The sequence below is a fragment of the Copidosoma floridanum genome, unplaced genomic scaffold, assembly GCF_036245765.1.
Source record: "Copidosoma floridanum isolate Cflo_tuat_1 unplaced genomic scaffold, Cflo_Japanese_pri ptg000030l, whole genome shotgun sequence".
NCBI lineage: Eukaryota > Metazoa > Arthropoda > Insecta > Hymenoptera > Encyrtidae > Copidosoma > Copidosoma floridanum.
In genome coordinates this window covers 24870825-24896611 of record NW_028321907.1, presented here as the reverse complement: position 1 = coordinate 24896611, position 25787 = coordinate 24870825, and positions in this window count along the sequence as shown.

Genomic DNA, 25787 nt, shown 5'->3' with positions numbered 1-25787 from the left:
GGACGAAGAGGAGAGAGAGCAAAACAGGGGGCATAACCAACCCATGGACAACACCAATACAAACAGAAATGCCCATAACTACGGAAACGGAAATGATAATTCTCACAATACTAATTACAATAATCATAACAAGGGCTACAAAAATGGCCCAATGGAGTCTTGTAACAGAAATAATAATACTACAGCAGGAATAACGATTACAATAACAGAAATAACAATTATAATAATAGAAATAACAACTACAATGACAGGAATGATAACTTTAATGATAATAATTACAATAATTATTACAGGGGTTATAACAATGATAGGTATGATAATTACAATCCCAGAAACAATAATTACAACGGCAATCGGGGCAATAGGGTCTCATGCAATAACTACAGCAGGGACTCATCCAACTGCTATGGAAATGGCTATAAAAATCAGGACAGTAGGGACGGCTATAATAGAAACTTTACAAGACCTGGGCCACCACAAGATAGGAGCCCACTGCAGCAAAGAAACGGTGAACACGGCCCTGATAATAGGAGAGACGGATCGGTGGCTTTAAACTAGCAGGATGTTCGGCGTGGTCCCCAAACGCCGAGCATGAACTAGACAGAGAGAGAGAGAGAGAGAGAGAGAGAGACGGAGAAAAGCGTATACGGCGAAGAAGAAGGTGCGAGAGAGAAGCCGCAAAAGGCGGAGCAAGAAGTAGTGGAAGCGGAGACGCACAACAGTCCGAATACTAACGCAGTGCAGGAAAAAATAGAAAGTAATAGAGTAGAGTGCGAAAATACTTCTAGACAACGGGGGGGGGGCAAACGCACAAGAAGAAGGAGGAGACCCTATCTCAAGTTATGACAACAATCATGACGTCATTTGTGACATCAAAAATTACGTCATTCATGACATCGTGAATGACATCTCATTGACGTTAATGTGACGTAACTTATGATGTCGCAAAAGACGTACTTCACGACGTATCAAAAGACGTTACTTACATATATCGTTCTGTAACAAAGGGCTGTTTGAAAGCATTTGATGGCCTGGTAGATGCTACCATCAGGATGGTAACACTAAAACTTGGGGGTTCAAGTATTTTTTATAGTAAAAAAAATTTTGCTCAAATACGGAAATAACTTTCTAAATTCAAAAACTTTTCCAATTCCTCTGTTTTGGTGTTACCATCCTAACGGTAGACTCTTTAAGGCCATCAAATGCTTTCAGACAGCCCTTTGTTAAACAACAACCTATGTAAATAACGTCTTTTAAGACGTCGTGAAGTACGTCTTTTGCGACGTCGTAAATGACGTCATTTTGACGTCAATGTGATGTCATCCACGACGTCATAAATAACGTATTTTTCGATGTCACTAATGACGTCATGATTGACGTCACAACTTGAGATAGGGGAGCCCGCAAAAAAAATAATCGGACAAGGGCATCGGACGCACATGTAAATAATGATGAACCCAAGCTTTCAGAACACGACGAAGAAATAGAGCAGCTTCCTAAAATGATTATAAAACTCGTCAGAACAGGGCATATGCCACCATCGGTTCAGTTACAAGGACCACAGCTAAAGAATGGAAAGGCGACTTTTTATGCAGATACTGACGCAGAGATTTCAATTATAAAGGTCAATTTTCTAAGCACTGACATGCTAATAGACAGTAGATATCGAGTGGCTATTATCGGCGTGACTCACGGAGCACGTAAAACATTGGGCACCGTACAGGCTCAGTTGCACGGATTATAGTGCACATTACATGTCGCCCCCCATTACTTCCCAATTGACACGGAAGGAATCATACCATGGGATATTTTTAAGCGACACCGGGGCCAAATAAGCGCCGCCGAGAATATGATTAAATTAGATAACGTAGAGATACCGCTGATGAAGCCAGTGTTTTAAAATACCTGCAAAATCGAGACAAATAATTTACGCACGGATAAAGGAAAGCATAAAGAAAGTAGAAAGTGGCTGGATACCCCTTCAAAAAACGGAGGAAGGAATGTTGTTCAGAAATTTTATAGCCAAAAAAAAAATTAATGGAAAAATAGTCGCGTGATGTATTAATATGAGTGACAAGATAAAATACGTGCCTGTTCCGGAAGTAGGGCTGCTAGATTACGAAGAAATTTTTCGGAAGCACTCAGACGTTGAAAGGGACAATGTCGAAAGCTTGGGGGAAGCAGTGATGAGATTATTTAATGAGAAAAAAAATTATGATAATGAAAAAACTGAAAATTTTGCGAAAAAAAAAGAGGAGCTAGAAAAACAAAATTGAGTGGACAAGATAATGCAACTTATAAATACAACCGGTTGCTACCACGAAGAAATAGAACATGTGAGAAGGCTAATCGAGTCAAACCCTTACATATTCGACCTTGACGGAGAACCTCTCAAAGCAACACATCTTGTCAAACACCGAATAAAGACGACAACAGATAAACCAATAGTTGCAAAGAGGTATAGATACCCACCGTCGATCAGAGACCAAATCAAGACAGAACTAGAGAAAATGCTAGAACAGGGGATAGTGGAACCATCTACCTCCCCGTACAGCTCAAACACTTGGATAGTAGCAAAACAACCAGGGCCAAACAACGAGAAAAGAGTAAGTGTCATCACAGATTTTTGTCTGCTAAACGAAGTCACGGTGGGATCGTGCTATCCATTACCGTTTCAAAGTGATATTTTAGAAAATCTAGCACCTGCGCGCATATGTTTAAAGTATGAGCAACTTGTGAGAAGAGAATTTAAAGCAATCCGAAAAAAATAAAAATCTAGAGCACCGACTCGAAAAACTCGAACGGTATAATACGGAAAAAAACACGATAGTGCGGTGAAAATAGTGAAAAAGGTTCAAATATGAGTACAGAAGGTCAAGAAAACGGCGATGCAGACTCTGAATCAGAGGAGCCTTACGAAAAGAATTTGCCGTTGCTACAAGCAATCAAGTATTGAAACGAGAAGGAAGTGCGAGAAGTTGCAGAGAAAGGAGAATTAATTTCACAGGGAACAGCAGACAAAAAATTAGGCTACATTAAGAAAGAGCCAGGCTTAGCTCGAAAGGGGATAACTACCATAAGCACACCAGCAATATTAAACAAAAAGAGAAATTACGAAAGGCACGCAAACGATTACTTGACACTTAGCATAGACAGAAACCGCGTTTTTCAGATATGCAACTGACGACGAATCCGTCAAAGGAAATAATAATAGCTGATTGTGACACACCATTACATATCACTTCAAGTGAGAATCAAGAATTAATTACAGAAGAACAGGAAGCTGAAACACAAAGAAAGGATGGAAGCATCAAAAAAGCAAGGGAATTTTCAATAAATAAACAAGAAGAGCTGAACATACATGATTTATTAGAGGGAAGGTCTGATGAATTGCGGGCTCTAGTAATGATTGACATTAAAAAGCGAGATGTAGAGGTAAGGCTGGGAATGAGGATTGACGTGTGGGAGCCCAACGAAAAGCGCATAAGGCCCCCACCTGATCCACCACCCTCACCACACCCTTAAAGCAACGGTAAGCTGTTGACTGAAGAGAGTACAACGACGATAGTTATAACAATATTAGTAATATTAATAATAATAATAGTAATATTGATAACAATAATAATAATAATAATAATAATAATAATAAAAATAATAATAATAATAATGACAGAACAAATACAGAATATAAGAAAAATAAAGCTAGTATACCGACATAGTACATTATATAAAAAGACAGGATAAACAAAAACATACGTGTATAATATATAAAAAAAAGCGTTAGTTTTCATTCATTCGCGGCCCTCGGACGAGCCGCGAGTGAGCAACAAATCATACGAAAAGAAAATATGAAATAAGTGATTACTGCGCAACCAACAGATATTCTGACAATTAACCCACCCCCCTGTAGAGAAAAACTATTGATAAAATACGTACAAAAATTCAGTTTTCTAAAATTTTCGCGGCCCCTGGACGCAGCGCGAAAATACGACTAGAAGAGAGGGATTAATTAGGTTCACGATAAAACTTTTTTTCGCGGCCCCCAGACGCACCACGAACTAGATAATATTCATATAAGTTAGACTTTGATTTGCAAGCAAAAAAAAAAACAACTATAATGGAGAGGTATGCATGAACAAAGCATTAATAACATTAATCAATAGTAATTTGATGTAACGTGAATGAAAAAAAAGCAAAGCGAATGAGGGGCGCGTGTGGCACTCTCCAGTAAGTAGACGTACTCAATAAATGTAGAACCAACCCACAGGCCAAATATACAAATTATGGATGGTAGAGACAAATAAAAACAAAAAAATATACGTATAGGCTGACATATACTTGTAAATTAAGATAATTTTATGCGAGAAGTACACAAAGAAAATTTAATATGAAATTAGCAAACGAAAATAAGAGTGAAAAAATAACAACTTTCTTTAACACCCGATGACTTTATTATTGTAAAAAAAACAATTTAGCAATTATTGTTAGGTAGAGAAGAGCATGGAGGAATGATGAGAAGTAAATAAAGCAATTGCAGGGAAAGTTAAACTATTTTTTGAAAAGGCCCACAAGCCCACGTCGAGTATGAGAGATTGAACCTGCTCTTCTTCCTTCCTTCTGTCGTTCTCCATAAGAAATAATCCCACTCCTACCATCATGATATGCTAATAACCACAACACCTGAAACGTCACACATAATCATCACGAGATATAGAATGGACTGCCATGTGTAAAATAACGAACAGCCCGTTCGTCGGACCGTCCACCTTAAAAGGAATAATCAACCCCACCCAGCGTGTGGCAGTGTTTCCTCAGGACTTGGTCGTCGAAGGATAGCTGAAAAGCTGTCGTGGGATCCTGGAACACCTCCGGGACAACAATACCACGTTACTAGTCCACCCTCGTTCAAACAGTGGCGTCGATACTGGAAAGAAGGCATACAGATCTACAACAACCAAAAAAAAAAGCTAGAACGCTTGTAATTATTAAAGCTACTACCTACCCAACGACATTGTGCATTAGTGCACGTGGGCTGCTCCTGCAGAATTGCGTGCATGAGGACAGCAGACAGAGATTCTCGTGGTGCGAAAAATCATGTTGTCACATGAGCAGTGTCGAAGCTTAGCTCCAGAAACTCAGACAACGGCGCGAACACCTTAGAAAGCGCACTTTCTTCAGAGACCAAAAGATAAAAAAGAGAAAAAATAGAAGTTTTGTTTTTGAGGGGAAAACAGCGAAAGAGCAACGAACGAAATCAGCAAATGCGTCTACGGCGCAGCGTTAAGAGTAAAAGCAAACAAGAAATGTCCATATAATCCCTATCCTAAACCTCATCATGTTAGGGAAGAGAGAGAGGGAGTAGCAGAAAAACATAGTATCAGAAAATGGAAGGATGGAAAACACTAGAAAAATATATGACAAAGGTCTAAATATAAATACGGAATACACTGCCATAAAATGATTCTTTTTTAATTCATACCTCCAAGCTCGTTGCTACCAAAATACAAGTCAAATGTAAGATAACCGATCGTCAAATTATCTGACTATACAGTCTTCTCGAATATGTCACATGACTCCGTAGGCAAGATGGGGCGCACAATATTATAACTGACCATTCACATAGTTAGTAACTGACGCATACGCACACGTAGAGCCGATGTGAAATAAGTAATGATGACGAAAAAAAAATATTTGCGATAGAAAATTTTGAAACGTACAAAAAGTACTTACATGAATAAAAATAATAAATAGGCAAAAATATTTGTACAAGAAGGAAAGCAAGATAATTAAAAGATACGTTCATTATTACATACTTTATACGTGAGAAGAGAGCCACACTCGCAGCTCAACACTAACCGAATAAAGGGGAAATATAAGAGAAGTGGTAAGGTACATACGGTAATGCACTAAAATAAATAGCTATCGATGGGATATAAATAGTGTTAGGACAAGTATTTACCACAGGTTTAAAGCGCGGGCTCATAGGCAGGAACCAGGGTTGGCAACTAATAGCTAACAGCTTTATATATTACAGGGTTAATAAATTTGGCATGTTCGCCCTTCTTCTTATGTATAAGTGCCTTCTCTATCGGAGGGATCTACTACTAATATGTTAAAGAATGTTCACGGGTAAACAAAGAGCTCAAGAAGAAGCACGAGAACTAGCAGTAATCCAAACCACGCCGACAGTAGAACTCGGAGCAGAAAGGCGACTGCAACCCTCTATACGAATATTAGAATTGCCGTTGGCCGTGACACAAATTAAAATTCGCGAGACAACGAGTATGAGCGCCGGGAGTTGCTCGACTGTATCGGAGGGCGCAGTCCGTAGGACGATACTAAGAAAGAATTTTTCTTTTTCAAAATATGTAATATAGGGGTTTTAAGTTTATAAAAAAAGAAGAAAAAAAAACTACATACATGATCATTCTAGCTACAACAATAATAACTATAAGGTTGATAAGAACAATAACAATAATCATAAGGAAAAGAGGATGAGCGCCGGAAGTCACTTGACAGTATCGGGGGGCGCAGTCCGTATATTCAGAGCAACGGCACGTAATTTTAGGCCAAGACACTTTAACGGCAGGGCCCGGGTATTTGAGATCCTGGGACGATTCCTAACCTTTCGTAGATTTAAACTTATAGCCCCAAATAAAGTCTAGCGGAGTTATAGCATAGGAAAGAAAATGATTTTTTTTAATGAAATTATACGATTTACAATACGTTTAATGACGTTGTGTGCCACCCCACTACAGTCCTATAATTTATATATGTTAGGGGTGGGCAAAGGGGGGGTAAATATTATCAAAAATAGCAGGGAACGACACGTATAGTTTATTGGGACTCCATAAAGGTATGAATGCACTCCCTGCCATTTTTAACAATGTTAACTAATTATTATAGGTATTGTTCGAAAAGGTCTCAAAAATCGATTTTTTCAGCACTTTGCAAAATTTATTTCTCGGAAATGGTCAAGCAGAAACGGCAGGGAATTTTTTTGTACATTTCAAATATTGTAATGAACAGTTCATTAAATTTTGAAGCGGTAAAGTGAGTTCAAAAAAAAATTTTTTTTTTAATTCATTGCTCCGAACCGAACCGTATGTTTCGGTAGGGAAAAAAATTTTGACATGTAAATAAGGTATAATCTTTCATAATACCGCAATTGGGTTCGGTAAAGTTACTAAAAAAAAATCATTTTCTTTCCTATGCTATACTTCATTTGAATTCAATACTTAAGTAATTTTTTTTCAGTGGTTCATACATTTTTAAAATTTTTTCGTATGGCAGGCATAAGGGCAAGCCATCTAGTGTTACTGTAACCTAGTAATTTTTTATATTCAGTGTCTGCTTCACAGCAAAATTCCTTCAGCCCCTCAACTTGAACTGTATAAATATAATAAAACGAATAAATTTTTACAATTATACATTCTAAATCCACAGGTAAACCATCTGCAGCTGATTTGATAGCATTTTTAATTATATGCACTCCGCACCCTATACCTATTAAAAGCTTTTGAAGGGATGATCTTAATTTAGCAAACACGTTATTGACACCTCGTCTAGCTTTGCCTCCAAAATTACAGTTAGTGTTATTACCACAAAATGCCACAACTTTTGAAGATAATTTATTTTCTGTCAATACTCTGTGATTTGATGCATCGGTTGAAATTGTTATACACTGAGATTTGTCAAGATCGGCTTTCAACTGTTCTATCGCTGCACATGATAAAACGTTAACGACGATAGCTTCTGTTTTTGTTTGTGCGCATTTAAATTTTTGTTCGAAACATGTTTGAATCAACTTTGAAGCCCAATCATTAGATCGAAAGCTGTGATTCTCTCGTATTGTATGGTAAGCACACACGCCTTTTGCTGCAGCAATATCCAAATCGTGTCGAGTTGGCACATCTGAATTCTTAAAGAAACTCGACAGACGAACTTGAAGCAGCTGCCTGATCAGCATTTTTATGTTTTTCTGATTTTAAATATTGTTCTGTATCACAAGCCCCGCCAGATGAAACACTAAATTCTACATAACACTTTTCGCAGCTTACATCCGAAAGTTCGATTTTTTTCTTTACAAAGAGATCTCGATACTTTGCTTGTAATTTATCGTTAAACGTGCACTTGCGCTTTGGCATTGTAACGGCACACCCCGAATACTTTAAATTGTTTATCTCAGGCAATTTAAACACTTGCAATTTAACAACAATATTTTATTTATTTTACTTTACCTATATCGGTATGTGTTACTAGCAAACAATGATACGCGTAACCTTCATAACAATCATTTACAATTTTAAGATTGTTTTGATATAAATCAAAAGTTTGAATTCGAGGAAAAATTTAGTTTCAAGAAAAATTAAATCTAGAAATACGAAGTTGCACATTTTTTTTAAAAACGGGACGTTGACGGGACATTATCAGGAAACGGGACAAATCGGTGTCCCCAGGTATTCGTCGGAGATACCGGGACGGTACCCCAAAAAAAGGGGCAGTCCCGGTCAAAACGGGACGTATGGTCACGTTAGATATGGTACGCTGGTTTGATTTATCTTTTTTGTTTCATATGAACATAACAATTATTCTAATTTTTAGATAAAATTCATACAGTGAGAAGCCTACACCAATATCTTTTAGAAATTCAATCGGAAATTTATATAATTATCACCATCAGATTTATTATCACCTTTGTAAGTAGCATGATCTACGATGTAATATGTTCTCATTTCTCCTTTTAAAATATCATTTAAAAAGAGAGTACATTTGTTATGAGAAGTCAGTGTAACGTTATTCATTAGAAAGTTAATATCTTTACCAAAAATATCAGAACAAACATTAGTTGTTTTTCATTTATTTTTTACTTGCAATGGTTCAATTTTTTCTTTTCAAATATCTAATAATAATTTTAAAAATGTTTTGTCAATCAAATGCTTTTTTGAAAATTTTTTGGAGTTATCTTAAATTTGAAAATTGAAGTTAGCTGTAATACAGCAGTATTTTGTACTTTTTTTTTTTAAATCTTTAATAAAAATTATTTTAATTTTTTCCATCAACTTTTGTCTCAATTAACTTCAGACATTAAGAACCACGCAAAAAAATTTTCAATTGGCATGGCAGCATAACATTACATGCTTCTTCAAAAATATTGTGAATTGGGAAATTGTGTTCCACTAAACCTCAAGCAATAGCAGTTTTTTTAAGTGTACTGAAAGGGGGCATTCTTTATCACCTAGAAATTTATAATATACAATTTTTATTCCCATTATATGTTTTACTTTTTCTTAAAATAATAGTTAATAAAAATACATTAAATTGACCAAGTTAAAATTTAAAGAGTCGGCAAGAAGCATATAATGTGCGCTGCCGAGTACGCGCATACGCGCAAGAAGCTAGATAAGATATGCGCAAGGATTATCGGCGAATATGTATAATCAATAGTGCGCAGAGAGATAGCGCAGATTGCAGCAGTATTAAACTATCTGGAAGTTGGGCTGCGTTCACACTTCACAGTGGTAGACACTAGTATAAAACTAGTGTCAGGGCTGAGCGTGTAACTTGAGCCATGTCGTAAATATAATTGGCATCGGGTCAAATATTATATTTACGACGTTTCATAAAAAGCAAAATCTTAAATTAGGTGATTTTACGCCACATGTCCCATCGTTGCTGTGAAAAGGGTGTGTAGATGTGCAAAAAATACTTCGACACCGGTAAAAGGATTCGACTGGGGCCATTCGGGTGTAATATTAAATATTTGTTCAAAAGTATCTTACCACTAGGCATGCATTATCTTAAAACTCGGGCTGAATTTAAACTTGATTTGATTGTTAAGACACGTAACAGAAAAAAAGAATGTTAAAGTGTGCGATCTATTTCCTACTAGTTTGAGGGCATTCTGTGTAGGTATGCGTCTTACCTTACGGGCTCCACTAGCTTAGTAAATTGTAGCGCGCTCGCCAGGAATCAATATTAATGGCTTTTTGAGAGTTGATCGCGACCGGTGACTGGTCACAATACACTCAGAAACTCAGTGGTTAAATCGGGGAATCCGATAATCGTCGACTTCGACGAGATAAGTCAAAGTAACGTGGCGTCAACTTAACCTTTTATCCCATATTTAAAAAGTAAATAACGTAACAAGACCAATACACTTTCCGATTTATCAAATTCGCCGATTGATCCCCTGTTGGGGGATCTGATCGCGATATTTCGATACAGCCTGATACTGTTCTATAAATCTCGAAAATAGTGCTCTAATTGGTTAGTTCCAGTGATATTCGATGGAATACTTAGTTCAGAATAACTGACCAATCAAAGAGCTGCATCGAGTGATATCGAGCTGTACCAAAGTATCGCGATCAAAAGCACAGGGACGTAAGAAAAGCATTGGTTGATACATATGTATGTGGGGAAGTATGAGGCACTACCGGCAGCCCAACTTTATTAATTAATAATGACGAAACTTCTTGGAGTAAAGCTATCAAAAAAATGTCATTTCAAATGCACAGTATTATAATCATGTATACTAAACATTGCCGTGTTAAACTGGTATTTGAAAATTCTCGTACGGCCATTTTTTTCGATTGACAATTGTAACCGCTACTTGTACTAAATTACTGTTATTATTATGTTCGTAATTTAGTTTTTTAGAAGAATCAGCAAAAAACATTCAGGACAATCAATTCAAAATAATTTTTTTTATTAATTCCTTGTTAGTATTAGAGACATACAGGGTGAAGGAGTGACCTAACACTATCTGTGAAAACGTAAGTGCATAGTGCTTGTGTATGCACGTGTATATAGATGTACTAAACAGTGCTATTCTTACCTCTTTGCATATCATGTATATGCCAATTTAAATTTGGAATCGTTATGTTGTGGTAGCCCCATAGATGCAGGGTAGAGCTGCAGGACAGAATTTTCTCTATAAGCTGCTATGCTGAGTCTATCCTGGGGCTCTACAATAATAAACGATGTATCGTTATATTGCAAAATTCCTCTGTAAAATTTCTTTAGTTTTCTCAATTTTCTCAAACCTTTTTTATTCGAAGACTTTCAAGAGAAGTTTGTGATATCGTGATATATATTTAAGTTGGTACAGCCTCTTGTGACGAGTTTCGATATATCGAAAAAAATAGTTTTTTGCGATATCCCATAGACCACGCATGCGGCTTAACATAAAAAAACTAAAATCGCAAGCACAGTTTTAGGGAATATCGCACAATTTTTTAGTTTTTTCGATATATCGAGACGTGTGACAAGGCTCCTTGAGTGGTTTTGGGTATCTTAAATATATGATTTTAGCTCTGGTCTCAACTTCAACATAAAAACCTGACGTCGCGTTAACATTTAGATATCTGTTTGGACGTGACGTCAAGATTCATGGTTGATGCTGCGACCGCAGCAAAACCCAGATACTTAAGGGTGCGTTCGATTCACATCGGGCGATCGCGTATTGATCTCTCATCGGTTAGTTACTCCCAAGTACAGTACATCTACAAATAATACTGGTACTTGTACATGAATATACCAGACTATATCCGATCAGCAATCGATACGTGACTGATACGCAACCGACTGATGTAAATCGAACGCAACCTTAGGTAACGCAATACCACCGTTACTACAGGATAGACCTTTTGCACTGCAGGATAGACTTCACACGGCAGCTTATGGAGAAATTCCATCCTGCATCGCTCTATTGAGCATCATGTGACTGGGTTCGTATTCCGTAACTTGTCCAGCTTACATTTACGCTTACTACAGTAGACTCCAGTTAGCGCAAGTGTCAGCAACTAGCCAGCTATTGCATGAAGTTACCCCCGGGGTGGTATTTTGTAACGTGTCTAGCTTACATTTGCCCTAGCTAGACTAGACAAACTAAACTTGACGTCATGTTACAATGCTAAAGTGAATGGTAACGTTCTGTCAAAGCTAGCTAGTCTATAGTCTAGCGCTAGGCTAGCTGGTGCACGAAGTTACGGAATGCAGTCTTTGGACTTAAACTGGACGTATTAGGTTATGCCACACAAGCTTATCCCCCAGATGGCGCGATCGTGCCTACGAGAATGTGGCGTCTTTAAGTGTAAGCATATATACAATGTCTACATGTATTCGTTTGTATTGGGATCGGGTTATTGAGTTATTTGGAACTCAAAAGCCTAATATTAGAGTTTCAAATTTTTACAACAATGAACATGGATAGAAGGAGGCGTGGCGCTGACGTCGGAGAGCCTACTCTCGCGGAGTCTCGCAGCTTCCAAGATTCAGCACCTCACGTAAAACTACATTGGTAATTGGCGCTTGAGCTTAGTTTCAATCACAATATACATATATATATATATATATATATATATATATATATATATATATATATATATATATTTGTCAATACACTGACACTGCCATCTATGAATCTTGGGTGCTCCAACTATCTATACAAATTTCGATACTATCGACTGTATACGTGATACGCATGCAGTGCCTACCCATCGTTGAGACTATTAAATTTGTCGAGTCACTGTTGCGTCGTGTTGCGATACTCTCGCAGTGTCGAGACACTATTGACACCATCGTTTTTGTCGCTTAGCTGTTGAGTCATGTCGCGACGATTAAACGTCGGTACAGAAGGATTCTCGGCATTTTTGCATTCGGAACTTTTTCTACATGTATATGCCGTATTTATAGATATACATTATATTGATCTACCAGATAGATATAATACGCACAATTGCAACCTATAGTAAATCTGGATTCTCTTGACTTATAAAATTATTTAAAAATCAAAATTTTACAGCCATTTGTAGGTACCATCCGGTTAACGACGACGACGACGACGTTGCACACTACTACTGTACTAATCTAGAGTATACTGTCTACTACGTACGTACAACTTTTTTTTCCTCTACCTGTCTGTAAACAGAGTTTAAATGTATAAAACCCCGTATTAACATCAAAACACGGTACACAAACCTGTATGTACACCTACTGTGTATATTGTCGTTCTTTTATTCTTTCTGCCCCAGGAGCATAAAATAAAGTACCAATAAGTATGATCCGATGATAATAAACACAACTGAGCACCTTGGGCCACATGATGGCTCTGTCGGTAGCGTGTCTGCCTACAGATCATGATAGCCGGGGTTCAAATCTAACTCTGGATAAAAATTTCATCAATGAATGAGGTTTTTTTTAGGATGGGATTTGTACTTCAATAAACCTACCGATCTATCTACCGTTTTCCCCTACTGTTATTAAACCAAACGTATGGCTAAATACACTTTATAGTGTCAAAATAGCCATGTCTGAGCCCTTCAGGGGCGATGATGAATATAAAAACAAAAAAAAAACAAAAAAACAACTGAGCACCTATATATATGTATAACTTAATACAACGGTTAATTTTCACTAAATTCTCGAAGACGCTCCTAGCTGTCTAAATCACTAAATGCAAAAATGCCGAGAATCCTTCTGTACCGACGTTTAATCGTCGCGACATGACTCAACAGCTACGCGACAAAAACGATAGTGTCAATAGTGTCTCGACACTGCGAGAGTATCGCGACACGACGCAACAGTGACTCGACAAATTTAATAGTCTCAACGATGGGTCGGCACTGCATGCGTATCACGTATATAGTCGATAGTATCGAAATTTGTTTAGATAGTTGGAGCACCCAAAATTCATAGATGGCAGTGTCAGTGTATTGACAAATATATATATATATATATATATATATATATATATATATATATATATGATAGTCTCAACGGTGTCCGGACACTGGGAGACTATCACATATACAGTCGAAAGTATCGAAATTCGTTTAAAGACATAGAGTAGTTGAGTTGCATAGATGGCAGTGTAAGTGTAGAGTACAATGAGTTACTTTGAGCCAACTCAAAAAATATATCCATATATTAATGATATATCTGAAGCATATCGATGTTATCGGAATAGTACACCCATATTCCGATACTTCGATAGATGTGTACATAAATGCACACGGAAATTGGGTTTAATTTCAAGTATTAGCACATACAAAAATAATTGACTGATAAAAAACGCACTGTGTATACTTGCAGTGCGTAATTTTTTCCACCGTTTTTCTTGTTTTTAATAATCTTGACTGTTGAATGTTTGTATGGACGAAAATGTATTGTTCGTGATGTCATTTCGATACCGTTGAAAATCTATCGATCTACGATATATCGGTGGAAAAATGTAACTATATATATACATGCGCACACTATATGTATACACGTCTTTTTGCGGTACACCGTACTTCCACGTGAGGTGACGCGTCGATGTTGCGCGATGCATTAACATGCGTTTTAAATCGGATTGCTTGACGTTAAATACGGATAGGCAAAATATATATCGATGTACCGGAAGTACCGATATTTTTTCACCGATATATCTACACGTTTTGCCGTTACATTTTTCCACCGATATATCGTAGATCGATAGATTTTCAACGGTATCGAAATGACATCACAAACAATACATTTTCGTCCATACAAACATTCAACAGTCAAGATTATTAAAAACAAGAAAAACGGTGGAAAAAATTACGCACTGCTAGTATACACAGTGCGTTTTTTATCAGTCAATTATTTTTGTATGTGCTAATACTTGAAATTAAACCCAATTTCCGTGTGCATTTATATACACATCTATCGAAGTATCGGAATATGGGTGTACTATTCCGATAACATCGATATGCTTCAGATATATCATTAATATATGGATATATTTTTTGAGTTGGCTCAAAGTAACTCATTGTACTCTACACTTACACTGCCATCTATGCAACTCAACTACTCTATGTCTTTAAACGAATTTCGATACTTTCGACTGTATATGTGATAGTCTCCCAGTGTCTGGACACCGTTGAGACTATCATATATATATATATATATATATGTATATTGTGATTGAAACTAAGCTCAAGCGCCATTTACCAATGTAGTTTTACGTGAGGTGCTGAATCTTGGAAGCTGCGAGACTCCGCGAGAGTAGGCTCTCCGACGTCAGCGCCACGCCTCCTTCTATCCATGTTCATTGTTGTAAAAATTTGAAACTCTAATATTAGGCTTTTGAGTTCCAAATAACTCAATAACCCGATCCCAATACAAACGAATACATGTAGACATTGTATATATGCTTACTTTTAAAGACGCCACATTCTCGTAGGCACGATCGCGCCATCTGGGGGATAAGCTTGTGTGGCATAACCTAATACGTCCAGTTTAAGTCCAAAGACTGCATTCCGTAACTTCGTGCACCAGCTAGCCTAGCGCTAGACTATAGACTAGCTAGCTTTGACAGAACGTTACCATTCACTTTAGCATTGTAACATGACGTCAAGTTTAGTTTGTCTAGTCTAGCTAGGGCAAATGTAAGCTAGACACGTTACAAAATACCACCCCGGGGGTAACTTCATGCAATAGCTGGCTAGTTGCTGACACTTGCGCTAACTGGAGTCTACTGTAGTAAGCGTAAATGTAAGCTGGACAAGTTACGGAATACGAACCCAGTCACATGATGCTCAATAGAGCGATGCAGGATGGAATTTCTCCATAAGCTGCCGTGTGAAGTCTATCCTGCAGTGCAAAAGGTCTATCCTGTAGTAACGGTGGTATTGCGTTACCTAAGGTTGCGTTCGATTTACATCAGTCGGTTGCGTATCAGTCACGTATCGATTGCTGATCGGATATAGTCTGGTATATTCATGTACAAGTACCAGTATTATTTGTAGATGTACTGTACTTGGGAGTAACTAACCGATGAGAGATCAATACGCGATCGCCTGATGTGAATCGAACGCACCCTTAAGTATCTGGGTTTTGCTGCGGTCACAGCACCAACCATGAATCTTGACGTCACGTCCAAACAGATATCTAAATGTTAACGCGACGTCAGGTTTTTGTGTTGAAGTTGAGACCAGAGCTAAAATCATATATTTAAGATACCTAAAACCACTCAAGGAGCCTTGTCACACGTTTCGATATATCGAAAAAACTAAAAAATTGTGCGATATTCCCTAAGACTGTGCTTGCGAGTTTAGTTTTTTTATGTTAAGCCGCATGCGTGGTCCATGGAATATCGCAAAAAACTATTTTTTTCGATATATCGAAACTTGTCACAAGAGGCTCTACCAACTTAAACGATATATCGCGATATCACAAACTTCTCTTGAAAGTCTTCGAATAAAAAAGGTTTGAGAAAATTGAGAAAACTAAAGAAATTTTAGAGAGGAATTTTGCAATATGACGATACATCGTTTACTATTGTAGAGCCCCAGGATAGACTCAGCATAGCAGCTTATAGAGAAAATTCTGTCCTGCAGCTCTACCCTGCATCTATGGGGCTACCACAACATAACGATTCCAAATTTAAATTGGCATATACATGATATGCAAAGAGGTAAGAATAGCACTGTTTAGTACATCTATATACACGTGCATACACAAGCACTATGCACTTACGTTTTCACAGATAGTGTTAGGTCACTCCTTCACCCTGTATGTTTTTAATACTAACAAGGAATTAATAAAAAAAATTATTTTGAATTGATTGTCCTGAATGTTTTTTGCTGATTCTTCTAAAAAACTAAATTACGAACATAATAATAACAGTAATTTAGTACAAGTAGCGGTTACAATTGTCAATCGAAAAAAATGGCCGTACGAGAATTTTCAAATACCAGTTTAACACGGCAATGTTTAGTATACATGATTATAATACTGTGCATTTGAAATGACATTTTTTTGATAGCTTTACTCCAAGAAGTTTCGTCATTATTAATTAATAAAGTTGGGCTGCCGGTAGTGCCTCATACTTCCCCACATACATATGTATCAACCAATGCTTTTCTTACGTCCCTGTGCTTTTGATCGCGATACTTTGGTACAGCTCGATATCACTCGATGCAGCTCTTTGATTGGTCAGTTATTCTGAACTAAGTATTCCATCGAATATCACTGGAACTAACCAATTAGAGCACTATTTTCGAGATTTATAGAACAGTATCAGGCTGTATCGAAATATCGCGATCAGATCCCCCAACAGGGGATCAATCGGCGAATTTGATAAATCGGAAAGTGTATTGGTCTTGTTACGTTATTTACTTTTTAAATATGGGATAAAAGGTTAAGTTGACGCCACGTTACTTTGACTTATCTCGTCGAAGTCGACGATTATCGGATTCCCCGATTTAACCACTGAGTTTCTGAGTGTATTGTGACCAGTCACCGGTCGCGATCAACTCTCAAAAAGCCATTAATATTGATTCCCGGCGAGCGCGCTACAATTTACTAAGCTAGTGGAGCCCGTAAGGTAAGACGCATACCTACACAGAATGCCCTCAAACTAGTAGGAAATAGATCGCACACTTTAACATTCTTTTTTTCTGTTACGTGTCTTAACAATCAAATCAAGTTTAAATTCAGCCCGAGTTTTAAGATAATGCATGCCTAGTGGTAAGATACTTTTGAACAAATATTTAATATTACACCCGAATGGCCCCAGTCGAATCCTTTTGCCGGTGTCGAAGTATTTTTTGCACATCTACACACCCTTTTCACAGCAACGATGGGACATGTGGCGTAAAATCACCTAATTTAAGATTTTGCTTTTTATGAAACGTCGTAAATATAATATTTGACCCGATGCCAATTATATTTACGACATGGCTCAAGTTACACGCTCAGCCCTGACACTAGTTTTATACTAGTGTCTACCACTGTGAACGCAGCCTTGGATATAATAGGCGCTGATGCGCGCGGGGAAACACGTTTCTCCTCCAGTGACACTGGGACGCGGAGATCCGCTGCCTATCCAGAATCCAGACCTGAAACTCTCCCGTGCACTGGTACTAACCACGACGAGCACGAGCCGAGAGAGAGAGAGAGAGAGCGGCCACGTAGTTGAGATACTAGGGATAGCGACGGCGCTTCTTGGGCGAAATACTTGGATATATTACTAGAGCTTTGCTTCAAGTACCGAAGGCTCCGAGGACGACCTAGCCCTACGTAACTCTTTCAGGATAGGCGTAGGGCCCAGGACTAACACTCTGTGGCTGTACTAAGCATATGTGCTAGTCCAACTAAGTGTACGTAGCGGAGAATTTGTGCCGAAAAATTAAAAAATCCTTTAAAATATAGTTTGCCAAAACTTAAAGTTAAAAATATAATTCATTTTGTATGCAAGCGCGAAATTCAACTCATCTCGAAGTGATTCACATCCTTCGAAATAAAATAGAAACTGTTTGGTTGTTAATTCAAAAATGGCGCCAATACTAAAATCAATTTAAATGAAAAACCTAGTGATTGAAAACATCATTTCCTTATTTAAATAAAAGTGAATGAATTTAAGAAAGAGAATAATTAATTGTACTTATTTATTTAAACCTACTTCTCCATAGGTGATTGCGAGGCCTAATATTACTTGAAGTTTATTTGAGAATTTAATTATAAGTGATTTTGATATTTATTTTAAGATTTAAGGAATTGGAAATCATCATTGATATATCTTTTGCTAAGTTTACGAGTAGATTAAAAATTAAGTTATATAAAATAAAAGTAAGTTCGAACGTATAAGAATTTTATCTTTGCCCAAAGAGATATAAATAAATTTACTTAGAATAAGAAAGAATTGCCAAAGGAAAAATCAAACAATAAAGCAATAATTGAAAATCATCGCTGTATATATTACAGGGATTTATAAATTATTTAACACTTAATTTAAATTTAGATCAAAGCTACTTTAGGATGTTTTTCTTCACAGAATTGGCAACCTAAGCGATTTTGCTCTTTTACACTGGGCAACGAACCCGCCCTCCAATACATAATTACTGATATTGATTTTGTGTTGGTTCCTAATCTTAGAGTTTGCCCAGCACAGATAAAATTCTTAGCCATTCCTTGACCACCGCCAACTAGTCGGAGTTCTACTCAAAGAAAGGTAGGTCGTAGTACTCTATAGTTTTCATCAACTGTTCTTAACATTTCAAAAGATTCTGCTCTGTTAATGCGATTTAAAATTAGTTTTAATAAAATACGCTTCGGATTCTTAGGGGGCACTATGTTAAGTCGACCTATTGCTATATTATTTCGTTCTCTTTCCCGATTCAACCAAGTTTTTGTTACTGAATTAAAACAAAATTATTCTAAAATTATTAGCAGCATGGATGTGTGGGTATGTAATTGGGCAATAAAATGTACAACACTATCGCTTTTATTATAAAACACGAACACGTTTATTCTCACTATCTTGAGTGTAAGCTATCTTTAGTCTTTACAGTCAAGGATACAATCGTAAGCTGAACTGAAATAAAGCAAGGTCAAATCAAATAAGGAAATACAAAAAGGAGGGAGTGCGTATCGACAGACTGACCGCGCGAGAAGGAATAAACTATAGGTATTAGACGCTAAAGTGCAGCGTTACGGACGGCGTCTCGTCTTCTTGCTATTGCGCATGCGTTTAAATTCAGTTACGAGCGCCAAATATACATCTTACACTTCCTCCCGTTCGTATCTGAATTTAATAACACAGTATGAAATGAAAAAGGAAAGACATGTTTGATTATTAACTCTGAGTTATCATATATAGACAAATAAATAATCAGTTGAAGATGTGGAACACGTAGGCTTCTTGATTACTTATTGGGGTTGCTTGCGACGAGCCAAAACATATACAGAGTGATACATTAATCGGCATGTCTACTACCATTATCTATCTATTATCAATTTATCAATTTGACTATCTGAAGTTCAAGTTTAATTATCATGCAATTTACACTAACTAACATTCAAAATTTCTTTTGTTAGTTTTTCATGCAGTTTAAACGGCAGGGGTTTTGTAAAAATATCTGCTAGTTGTTCCTTGGATGGGATCTATTTAACGATTATTTTTCCTCTGGATACACATTCCTTAACGTAGTGAGCCTTGATCTCGGTCATGTGTCTCAGTCTTTTGCTACCATCTATCTTAGCACTGGCTCCAGCGGCTTTGTTGTCACACCAAAGGTCCGCAGACAACAGAATATATGACAGTATTAAGCTGATTAGGTGTTCCAATCCTTTCAGCTCCTGTCTTGCATCACACATCGCCACGTATTCTGCCTCGCAGGTTGAGGTTGCAACGTAACTCTGTTTTCTCGTCTTCCAAGCAACTGTATTGCCATACAATCTTATAAGGTATCCACCTGTCGTAAATTGAGCCTTTACGGTCTGCCAAACTCGCATCTCAAAAGGCTTTCAGTCTATTTTTCTGGCCTCTGTAGGTTAATCTTAGAGTTCTGGTGTGTTGCAGATATCGAAAGACTCGTTTGACTATTCTCCAGTCATCTTCAGTTGGGCAGATTTGGTGTCTGCTTAGTACATTCACACAGTACGAGATGTCTGGTCTGACTGTGTTAGCCAGATACAGCAGGCTTCCAACTGCTTCTCTGTAAGGTACATTTCCTTCAGTTTTAGTTTTGTTCAGTTCTCCAGTTTCTTCCGATTCTTCTCTGTCTTTTCTTTGCTGATTCAGGGCTTGATTTGTCACCATTGGTGTTCTTTGTGGTTTTGAGTCGGTAAATCCAAACCTTTCTAGAACGTTGTCGATGTATGGTGTTTGTGTGAGTAAAATTAAATTATGTTTTCTATCTCTTTCTACTGTGATAACTGGGAAAGTGCCAAACTTGCCAAGATCTGACATCTCAAAGTCAGACTGCAGACCAATCTTAATTTCTTTTGGTTAACTTACACGATTTCTTGCTATCATGATATCATCTACATATAGAATCAAGATTAAAAGGTTAACTTTTTCTTTCCATGCGTAAAGGCAAGTTTCACTGATGTGCGTTTGTGATACTAGTTTCAGTGCAGCCACACGAAAACACTCGTTCCATTTCTTCAAGCTGATCTTGAGTCTAGAAAGGGCTTTCTCTAAATTACATACTTTATTTTTCTTAAGTTTATCTTCGTCAAGCAGATCTTCAGGAAACTATATATATATATATATATATATATATATATATATATATATATATATATTTCTTCCTTGATTGAACCATTCATGAATGCTGTCTTGACATCCAGTAGACAAGTTTCTAGATTAAATTTATTAAAAGTTGATATCATCGATCTCACAAGAGCCAACCCAGATACAGGAGCATAAGTCTCTTGCAAGTCGTACTTATTCCTATCTTTAAACCCACGAATCACCAACCTTACTTCAAATGTCGTGGTTTCCATCTTCGTCTATCTTTTTTTTAGGACTCGTCTGGAATCTATGATGTTCGGCTTGCTTCCTTCAACATTCATAGTTGGTCTATTTACAATTTTCCATACTTGATTTTATGCATCGATTTCAATTCTTCGTGGATTGCTCTGAAGTTTTCTTGAACAAGCTCTTTATTCTTCCTCGGACGTCCTTATTTTATCTTGACTCCTTGTTCTCCCTCCGTTTCTAATAATACTTCAAGACTATCTTTACGAAACTTAATGAACCATTCATCGTATTTAATGTCCATCTTATGATTATTTCAATTTGCTATTTTTTCATTTTCCCAGACATTTCCAAATACAAGTCTTTCATGAAATCTTACACCCGGAACCTCATAAAATTTTCATCCTCTGGTCTTAAAAAAATGTAGCCGGTTGTTTTATTGAGAGCTTGATTTGGATACACAGTGAATCTTCTATGGTTACACAAGTCGTTACGATGGTAAGTTTCCTGCACGTTGATAGCGAGAAGAAAACGTACATGTACTCTTGATGGACGCAGACAGACAGACTACACGAATTTTGTTTTTTTGGGGAGGCGCGAGCGCCCCCGGAGAACGCCGCGGCTGTAGGTTTTCTCAAGCGAGCACGGCTCGGCTCGAGTTAGGCAGTGTTGCGGGTGAAGAGGATCTTCGCATACCCCCACCGCTATCGGAACTTTCTGTTGGAAAAGTTCCGAAGCCAATCAGAACAGAGCTACAGCAGGAGTGTAGGGGAAGACTTATTTCTTCTGCGATTCCCGTATACTAAAACGTGTTCGGTCATTTAACAAAACGCACGACATATATATAGGGTATGGAGCGCGCGGTGGCTCAGTCGGCTAGGTCGTGGATTGACACGCGGGCGACCGTGGTTCGATTTCCGGCCAGTGCGACTTTCGGGCAAGTACCTCTGTGTCTTTAACATGTGCTTTTTCACCACGCAATGCTCCTCGAGGAGGGTGTAGGCGACCTCCTCGCAGCATAATTGCCTAATTTCCCCCTACCCCCCTCCCAGTAATGGGAGGCCTCCCATCCCTCTTCCCTTCCTTCTCCAAAGTGCTAAGTGACCATAGTAGTGCCCTTATTAAAGGGGCCGGACGTAGAGCACTATAATATAGAAAAAAAAAAATATACATAGGGTACGATACATACAGGCACATATATATGTCATATTGTTTGACATGACAAGTGACAAGTCCAGCCAGCAGCTTCAGCTGATCCAGTTTTACCAGGTTTTACTTTGCAAATGCAGAGGCAAAGGCAAATGCATCCGTGGTCTGTAGGACTGAAATATTTTATTGTACAGTCGATCAGATTAACCTGCTATGCATTGCAGTAAATGCCTAGACTCATAGCCAAGCAGCACCAGGAGTACCATGACATGCTGGATCTTCACTTAAAAACGTAGTTTTTACTTCTGTCTAAGTGTCAAATACAGATGTGGAAACTTGATAATAATGGTTGCAGTTGTGTAACGACGTTTAAAACTCACACTAGATTAACGCAAGCGCCAATCACCGCAAAACTCGGGGCGTTTACTAGTCGTTTACTTAATTTAGAAGCAAATAAAACAACAACGCAAGTGCCGATAGTAAATAAATGATAACGCAAACTCTAATTATCACAAAACTCGGGGCTAGAGATTAGTAGGGAGATTGCCAGTGCTTATGATAGAGAGAGTGTCGCTTCCTATCCACTGATTTGAGCGCACCGTCGCGGCACACTATTTGAGCTATACGCACGTTTTCAGCAGCGGAGGGAAAGACCAAAATGTGCGTACGATAGGGACCTCATAGTGGAGAAAGGAGTACGTGCGTATGCATGGGTATAGCTATACGTGTTTTAGTTGCCTCCTGCCTGAGCTCTCGGATCTCTCGGCTCTTGACTCTCGCTGTTGCTCGCAGCTTTTGCAGGCATGTACATCTATATATGTTTCCGATGCGCTGTGTTCCCCCAAAAAAAATTTGGTTTGAATGTCGGACAGTTAAGAATGTTATTATGTCCGGTCAAATATTACTTGTAAAATATGTAAGTATCAAATACTCGTACAGCTAAATACCGTTAAATACTGAATTTTTCCTCATTTAAAATGATAAATCGAGTAATAATAACGTGAGCCCCTTTATGCAACATTCCCAATAAAAATAAATAATTATTAAAATATTCAGAACAATAATAGTTCTGCTTTGAGCTACTCAATTTTTAACTCAATTATTAATAGAGAAAAAAAATAAAACTTAGACTTAAACCTTGGAGATTAACAATAAACATATGTCACTTTGATTGTGTGAAAGGACAGTGTGCTGGTAGTTGAGGCAGCTAAGTGTCGCTACCTGTACTTTTGCACTAATCACTCTAGGGTTCAAATTTCCGATATGGCATGTTTTTTTTTTTTTTTTTTTTACACTTGGAGTTTTTTTTATTATTATTATTATTATTATATTATTAAGTATACAATTTTTTCAATAATTGTATTTTGTTTTCATGTTTACATTGCGTAAAAAATATTCTTATTTAATTCATTAGTTGGGGGATTTCCTTAGATTTAAATTAATTTTTGTAACAATATAATGCTATCAACAGGGTACATATGTTTATAAACACTTTATCCTTATTAAGATGGATGTACAACTATTAGTGGTATATTTAAAAATCAATGAAAGGCAATGAAATAACTTTAATTTTTTTGATGCCAGTTTAACGAAGTGTTATGATTAACACTTTTAAAGAGTGTAACACCTTTCATAACATAATTTACAACCATATAAAATGTTGCTAAATAATTAATTAGACTATTAAGTATCAGAGACATTCAACAAAAATATTTTCTGGAAGATTTTTTAATCAACAAATTGATAAAGTCGGGTGTCGCAGCACAAGCTCTCATGAAGAGCAGTGCTTCCCTGCATTCCTTTTATGAGAAACATTGCCCAAAATTTCCATGCCCATCTCTGCTCTCGTAGCTTGCATATCAAATACATGAATTTATTATGTATTTGTTAGTGTTCGGGATGAAGAAAAACAATACATCTGTAATAGAGCACTTAGTTTTTTATCCCTAACGTTATAATAACAAACTAAGTCACGATGTATGTATGAAACAATACAAATGGAAGTATTAGCTAATTATTAAAAATATTAGAAACTGATAATTGGTCAATAATATTTCCCACTTGGATACATATATTCGTGAAAATAAATAGAATCGCTTGCAACTCCGCAACTACAATTTTATTATCCAACGTATGAACATTTACTAATTATAATAAAAAGTTTAGCTTTTTCAAAATGAATTTTTTATTCTTCGTTACTTCAATTCAGCCAAGTATAACTTTCTCTTGAGCCCTGAAGCTTCGTCATAAACACATTTTACTTTCAATTTTGGGATGGTCAGAGCTACGGTAGCATAGTTAGCTACGACATAGCGTGATTTCTTTTGCCTTGACATTCTGAAGGTTCAAATCTTACTCTAGCATAATTTTTTTTTTCTTTCGAGATGTTTCAATAATACAAGTATGTCATTCTTGTGACCATAGTATTTATTTATGTTAGATGTATACGATCCGTTTAAATACTTGTGCGTCACATACGCACACACACACACACACATTTTTTTTCTTTCGATATGTTTTAATGATACAAGTATGTCATTTTTGTGACCATAGTACTTATTTATGTTAGATGTATACGATCTGTATAAATACTTATTTATGCGTCACACACACACACGCACACACACACTTACACACGTGCGTGCGAGCGCGTACATTTGTGCACGTGTAAGATTTATTTTGATATGGTATTTAATAATTAAAAATAGTATTTACTGAACGATGTTTTTAACCAGCAAGCGATACATTGTATTTTGCGACATAAGCTATGATGAAGCGCTGCTGTAATTGTGTGCATTGATTATTAAAGAAAAATTATTACATATACAAATTGGATGGGTCATTTAAATCTCACAGGTTTATCGCCTTTATCTAAAAATGAAATTGTAATTGATGCATCTAATATACATCATTATTTTATCAACGACTGCAATAAAAAAAAACTTTGAGAATATATTGAGAAGAGAATACGATTATGGGTACAAAAGTATCAAGATATAATCATATTAAAATGTATGTAGTACACTAAGAACTAGTACAGCCGTTCCCGTCCAGCTACACAGCTTTTGTTTTCGTCATAGGCGCGTCGATGTGTTGTTCTTTTGATTGTCTCTACGCGAGGCAGCGCTACTATCAGGCATCAAGCACCAGTCAAGCACGCGATATTCGTCAATGCACGTCTGCTATTGATATATCGTGTTTGCACACCGTAAATCTTACAGTTCTCTTAATAGTTTTTTAACTTGTGTTGCGTGTAGTGATTACTTTTTTAGTGTTGTTAGTTCGTTAAATACAATATTTTGCTTTTTCGGTTTTCCTTTACTCGTTGGTATGTTAAGTTAACTACGCAACCATGGCGAATGACAATGTGTATTCGAGAATTCAATACATAAACTGTAATAATGGACCA